Here is a 7,227-nt window from a genome sequence, read left to right on the forward strand (position 1 = left end):
GATTTTCAAGTATAGCCATGTGGTATTGGAGAGTATAAAGGCAGGTATAAATGGGCATTATCCCAGACTGAATATGACATAACACAGTTTAAAATGGATCATCAGTTATCCTATTATCCTGCAGTCTGTCTCATATTTTGTGTTGTTTCAAGCAAAATAATGAGGGGAAAATAATAATAATAATAATAATAATAATAATAATACCAATGTAGGCTTTGGGAAGCTTGGAGGTGCTAACATGAGATAGGAGTTTCATGAGTTGATGTTTTATTATCTTTTTTTACATTGTTATTTGATGTTTTAATGCTGTTTTTGCTGTTTTTATACTGTTTTTAACGTGTACACGCGATGATCTTGAAAAAGGAATAGCGGTATATAAGAATAAAGTATTATTATTATTATTATTATTATTATTATACCTGTTACACTACAAACTACATAGAGAGTAGGTAATGGGGGGGGGAATGCAATTATGAGTAGTTGAGATGGTTTGTTACAGGGACCCTGACAGTTATCTAGTTTTTCTGTTGAATGCCCAGCAGGTTACACAATTTGTGGAAATCCTATGATATTGACACTGGTAAAGTTGGGACACCATATTACTGTTGTGAAGAACAAACTTTCCTGTGAGTCTACTTAACAGTGAGGAAATCAGCCCTAAAAAGATGTAGAGGCAATAAGACTTGGCTGTTTCCAAGAGTTAATCCAACACAGAAGCAAAAATAGATACTGGGTCTATTGCTGGGTCTTTCAAAAGGCAGGAAAGGAATTGCCTGAGGAATCCCTTTTATGGCACTGAATGTAAAGAGAAAGCAGTAAGGAACTATCTCCAGTTCCTAAAGGAAGATGCTGAACAACTGCTGGGAAGGGGTTTCATAACAATAACAGATTCTTTTTATTGGGAAATGAAGACAAGAAGACAAAATCTGTACCCTTAGTAAAATTCAGCAGTCAAGTGGAAGCTATTGCCATTGCCTTTTCTTCTTTGTGTTTTACCTCAAGTGTTTGCTTAGCTGGCAACATAGGTATCCATGGCACACAAAAGAATAGAGCACTTCACCTAAAGCAGGTGCCAAAGTCAGAGAAAGCTGAGCTTGACAGAGCAGTGGTCAAGCTCCAGCTGTGTGTGAAACCTCCAGGTCCTGGAGAGTTCCTTTCTTCTAGATTGTTGTTGTCACTTTGCAGAAGAGGCTGTTGTAGATGACATTTAATAATTTAATTGGTATTGCTCACATGATTAAAGAATTGTTTACATAATTAAGATTACAAAGTTGTTGTCTGAGGGTTATTATTCCAGGGTTGCCAAGTGCCCTCAGAACCTCACAGCAGCAATGCTTGATGGCATCATTTGAAAAGTGCCATTTCAGTTCACAGTTCACAGGGAAGGCACAGCAGTATACAAAATCCAAAATAGCAGTAGCTGGCTGATAATGGAGAAGACCAAGAGAGATAAGGGGGGGGGGGTGGAGGGATCAGGACCATTTAATTTGATATGGGAGCCATGTCTCACTCTGAAGTGATAACCCTCTGGATTGGTTTGTCAGGTTCAAATTCAAGGGATAGCCTTGGGAAAAAAAATCCCAATCAGGAAACATGAGAAGGATTAAAAAATGCTGAAACTTATACCAAAAAGCAAGCAATACATGGGATTCAGCACACTGTCCAATAGTGTGACTTTATAGTTTTTTTAAAAAACACACACACTATTAACTATGAACAGTGAGTGTAATTTGAAAGAAATAATGATCTGTATCATTGCACAGAAATCCAAACTTGAAGTGGATGGTGGATGCCTTATAGGACAGGGAATGACTATCTTCTGTGTGGCTTTTCACCAGAACTTGAGAAAGAATGATTACATGCCTTCAGCAGTCATCAAAGTCCTGGAGTCACCGAGTGGAATAGGAAATGAACTGTAGTTCAGTGACCCTCTGTGGCCTGAACAGTGGGAGCTGGTAAGCAGACAGTTTCTACTTTATTCACTTCTCTTTCTTCAACCACTACAGTAGAAAGCTTTCTTTTTATTCCCCACTTTCCTACTGTTCCTGAAAAAAATAATGTACATCTATAGATGTGCTCTACTTTAGAAACATCATTCACTTACATTCATTTAGCAAGATTATATGTGCATTTACTCCATCACCTGCGTTCCATATTTTAATGTTTTCAAAGGGCTATTAGGCATGAATGCTCCTACCTCATCATGGCCACCTTACTGCATCCTGTGAGGTGATGTTTCTATGATTTATATCATGTGGCATCCAATCTTCCTTGTGTTTAATAAATGATATAAAAATGGCAGGCTGGTCAGCTGTTCTTGGAGAGTGTTATAAAGGATAGTTTTGGGTCAGCTCTGTAATTTTTGGAGTGCCTTCTTTTATCATGAAATGTTGGCAAAATATGCAGGAAAGCAAGAATGGTAGATAGTGGGTTTGTTATGATGTCACACAACAGTGTCTTAGCCTTGTCATTTTGATTCATATATGTGTGTGTGTGTGTGTGTGAAAATCTTGTGCTATTTGACAAAATGAAACACACACCATACAGTTGGTCATACATACCCATGGATTCTGCATCCATGAATCCAATCATCCTGGCTTGATTCCACCTCCCCCATCCCCACCCCCCCCAAAAGCCAAAAAGAAAACTTTGATTTTACAATTTTATATAAGGGACACAATTTTACATGCCATTGTATATTATGGTGCTTGAGCCTATCCACAGATTTTGGTATCTATTGGGGAGGGGGGCAGGTCCTAGAACCAAACTCCCGCAGATGGCAAAAGTCCACTGTACAATTTCTGTAATTTCTAGGCCTGGTATAAAAGCAAAGTGTCTGACCTCCTGCCTTAGTTCAACAGGGCATTTCTTCTGCTTGCTGTACTCCACTCTTTAGCTTTCTACTAGCCTGAACCACTAGACCACAGACATCCCAAGTAAACCTTTCAGGTTTGGCCTAGCCCGGCAAATTTCTGTTTGAGATAGCACTACCAGAACTAGATCTTTTGAAAGTATGCTTGCATAATTGCTGGAAAGATCTTACACACATGTTTACACACTTGGTGTCATGTGGATGATAGGCATTTAAGAAATATTTCCAACCAACAGACAACAAACATGGACTTTCTATTTACCAAACAGAAATTCACATCTGAACCTTTGGCTCATCCAAAATAAGAAAGTAGTTTTCTATGCACTTAAAATGCTTGGCACCAGTTGTTTCTTCACTAATGGCAAAACTAGATACTTCAAAGGCTGACATATTTCCTTTGGGTTTTTTTCCCCTGTATTATTTTTGTGATAAGTAAAGAAAAATAATTATTCCATTTGAATATGAGAATCGTGTTGGAGGCTTGCATTCTTTCGTAATGCTTTTGATTTATATTTTTAGTGTTGCTATTTCAATGTTACCGTTGAAAGGCTGTGAATTTTAAGATATGGGTGCCAAGAATATAAAGAAAAAAATAGCCCATGTTTTGGAAGCTCATTTTTGTAAGTGAGAAGAGAAGCAGTGCAAATTACAGGTTTGTCTTATTGGCACAACGATTTCAATCTTAATCCTCAGTAGTTTCACAAAGGTGCCCAAGCCTTCACTCTTCTTACATTCTAAATATCTGATTAACAAAAGACATTCCTAAGATATCACTCCTGGGAATCCAACAAAGCTATTCCTAAATGAATAATTAAGAGGTGAATTATTTTTTTGGGAAAAAAATCAAATTCTAGGAATATAAATGGAAGGGAGTTGCGTCACCATGTGGGCTGCTAGTGAAATAATTGGTTATGTTCTCTGTGCTCTGAAAATAGAAACTTTACCTTTTAGAATACTGTGTTCAAGTCAACCTTATGGTAATTACTTATGTCTGTTTCTAAATCCCATCTCAGAATCCATCTCCGCTTCTTACCTTGGGGACTGCCGTCTGCATTAATTAAAGAGTCAAAGCCAACTCCCAGAACTCTTCTTGTCCATCAGCCCCATCATTCCTTGTGAAGCCTGTCCATACACCTTTCTCATCACTTGCATACTAATACCTAAAGCACTTTCAGTAACTAGTAACATGCTCAGTTACCTCTGTATTCTTATATATAACACTCACTTGTCCAGCACTTCCACTGAGCCATTCATATCTTCCATGTCTCTTTTTTCCCCTTTATATTCTCATCGACACCATACTGCTTTTTATGTCTGATTCAAGGATTGTAGACCTTGAATCAAACATATCTTCCATGTTTTTCCATCAAATACACACTGTGTACAGAAATACATTTTGAACACTCTTTTAGTCCAGAGTCAAACATGCAGACTCAAAACATGGTGACTGTAGCATCTGAAGCAACAACTTGGAAAATGGGCCAACCTAGTTATTACCACAGAGCCTAGAATTTTAAATTCATTGCTCATCGCTAGAGCCACATTTAGGTATCCAAAACAGGGCTAAAATAAATATGCGAGGAGGGGCACCACAGTATCTCTACCCACTCTGTTCTCACATGGGGAGTTAGGGTCCATTATATGCTGTAGCATCATGCTATGGAATTCTGGGATTTGCAGTTTTAAAAGCTCTTTAGCCTTCTCTGCCAAACAATGCTGGTGCCTCACAATTCTACAAATCCCAAGATTCTGTAGGATGGAGCAACACCCAACTTCACCACCCAGGGAGCTTGATGCTGCACACCACTCCACATGGCATGTGGCATCATGGCGGACCTCCAGCGCTGCATCCATATGATGCAGTGCCAAAAGAGCACCACGTAGCAACAGCAACACAGCTATGGCACCCTCAAAAAGCTGGATCAGGACCAAGGTGTGAGGTTGCGACGGCCCAGATCCAGCTAGGAAAGTGGCGGCTGGAGGCCACCCCTTAGGAGCTGTATGTACAGTCCCTGTTTCTCTTTTCCTGAATCTGAAGATAATATAATTAATTACTTGTATCCTGTGATATAAGCATCAGTGCTAAAGTGACACAATTTATCTAATACTCCCAAAACAGATACCAGCTGAAGGAATGCAGACATTTATGTAATTATAGTAGGAAGAACTTTGTAAGTTACTTTCTAGCCCCTGTGATTCCAAGGTTCTTCCGGTTCTCGCCTAGATGATATTTAAAATAACAAAATTCTAGCATGATTACATTACATTCCTAGGCTAAAAGTCACAAAATAAAAGAAATTACTAGGTAACATCCACTCAGAGATTACTGGAAAGGGACTTTGAAGCCGAAGGCCTGGCTCAAATCAGGTTGAAATTTGGCACTTCTAATTTTAGAGGTTGTACGTGATAAAGTGCTTCCAATTTTCATATCAGTTATCTTGTACAGGATGTAGACATCTTGAGTCTTGGGAAGATGTACAAGCGGGGCATCAGATTTTCTTTTTTAAATAGTCAAGTTAACATTTATTGTACTAGCCAAAGGCCATGACAAAATGAGCTTATCAAAAAGCATAAAACATTTAGAATTTAAAACAAAAGGCACAGAATACAAAGGATAAAAAATGTCCCAACATTTAATGTGAAGTTAAAAATAGTTAACTGTTAAAAAGGGCAAATGGAAAAAGAGACATCTTTCCTGGGTATTAGTAAACAAATATGATATAATCATAAAATCTAATTAATACTTGGTGTCTCCCTGGCAATTTATGGCAATTTTATTTAACTCTCTCCTTCTAATCTTTTTTGCAGCCATGGCAAAAGGAGCCACTTTATGTGTTACACAGTTGTTGGTGTCACTCAAAAGGAATTGGACCAAATCAACAGTAGAGCTCCCACTTTTGTTTGTCAGCAAGGATGTTAAAAATTTCTTTCTAGGGTCACTGTACAATGGACAAATAAACAAGTAATGAATAACCAAACTTTTTTCTTTTTTGCTTCTGGAATCATTCAGAATCCTGAGCATCTACTTTCTGTAGAGTTAGTAATATAAACATACTACAGCAATCTTCACAATACTGGTAGGAGGAGAACCACTATCTGTACCCCTGTCTTCATTTTCCCCTTTTCCTTTTTTTATTCACCTTCTTTTTCCAGAAAATATCCTCATTTTCAATATTAAACTAGAAGGTAGAAGAGATAAAGTCACTTTTTGTATATAACACAACACCTTCACTTCCCTGTAGGGGGTTGTTACTTCAAAAGTTTTTCTTTTTTCTTTTCAGATTTTCTGATTTCTGCAGCTGGCCTATGATAGCTTACAATGGTGCATTTAACCCTTCCCTCTCTCTCAGGCTCTTTTATTCTGTCACACTGTAAATGTGCTTTGCAAATTTCACTGCTGAGAGCTCAGGAGTTGTATCGCTGGATTTTTCTTTTGAGTATGTCTCCTCCTAAGTGTTTGCAATGTGTAAAAGTTTATTTCTGGTACCAACTGTTAAGTGTACTTGCAGAGTTGTCTGAGTGTCAAATAGGTTGTCTGAGTATCAAATAGGTTGCCATTCATTACACTATGCTTAAGAACTGGGACTGGGCCAACCTGGAATTCAATTTTACAAAACCCTTTTCTCCACAAACAAAAAATATAGTGGCCATCTTTATTATTGGGTATTGTGAAATATTGTACAAAAGCAAATATAGGAATAAAGGGGTAGGGGAGTATCTTCATGGCCAAGACCAATTTCCCCTTTTCTTGGATTTCTCTGAATGATGATGAGGGAATGTTCCAGTGCTGCATGATGAAAATGTGAAGCATTGATCTAATTGGACTAGTAATGGAGACACAGTGAAGACTTTTTGCTCTTAATGGAACCATCACATAGGCCAATACTGACTGACTCAAGGTCTCAACACATTCAGCATGTGATCCTTGATTGGCAAAGATCAACAAATGAATGGAAACAATTCCTTACAAGATTGTGAGTGGGTGCATGCAAACAAGAGAGCCGACATGGTGTAGTAGTCTGAGCGCTGGTCATAACACTGGATACCAGAGTTCAAATCCCTGCTCAGCCATGGAAACTAACTGGGTGACCTTGGGCAAGTCACAATTTCTCAACCTCAGAGAAAGGCAAAGCCAAACCCCCTCTGAACAAATCTTGCCAAGGAAACCCTGTGATAAGGTTCCCATAAATTGGAAATGACTTGAGGGCACACAACAAGCATGCCTACACTTAAGGAGATTCAGGCTACAGATAAAACCATCTCGACCATTTCCCCAAAAACTAGGACAGAGGTTCACTTTAGTCTGCTTGAAGGCAGACATTAACCTTGCTCAGGGTTGTTGTTTTTAAAAAAAA

At 38.4% G+C, this 7,227-nt stretch overlaps 1 long non-coding RNA gene across 1 annotated transcript in view; it reads left to right on the forward strand.

Annotated features, from left to right (window-relative positions):
• Positions 1-5,765, forward strand: part of LOC121926627 — a 28,302-nt gene extending 22,537 nt beyond the window's left edge. Inside the window, exons 3-4 of the long non-coding RNA XR_006103048.1 lie at positions 1,839-1,955; positions 5,681-5,765. This is a non-coding gene — a long non-coding RNA (uncharacterized LOC121926627). The remainder of the gene's footprint in view (positions 1-1,838; positions 1,956-5,680) is intronic.
• Positions 5,766-7,227: the final 1,462 nt, after the last annotated feature.

This window comes from Sceloporus undulatus, chromosome 3 (genome assembly GCF_019175285.1).
Source record: "Sceloporus undulatus isolate JIND9_A2432 ecotype Alabama chromosome 3, SceUnd_v1.1, whole genome shotgun sequence".
NCBI classification, from domain to species: domain Eukaryota; kingdom Metazoa; phylum Chordata; class Lepidosauria; order Squamata; family Phrynosomatidae; genus Sceloporus; species Sceloporus undulatus.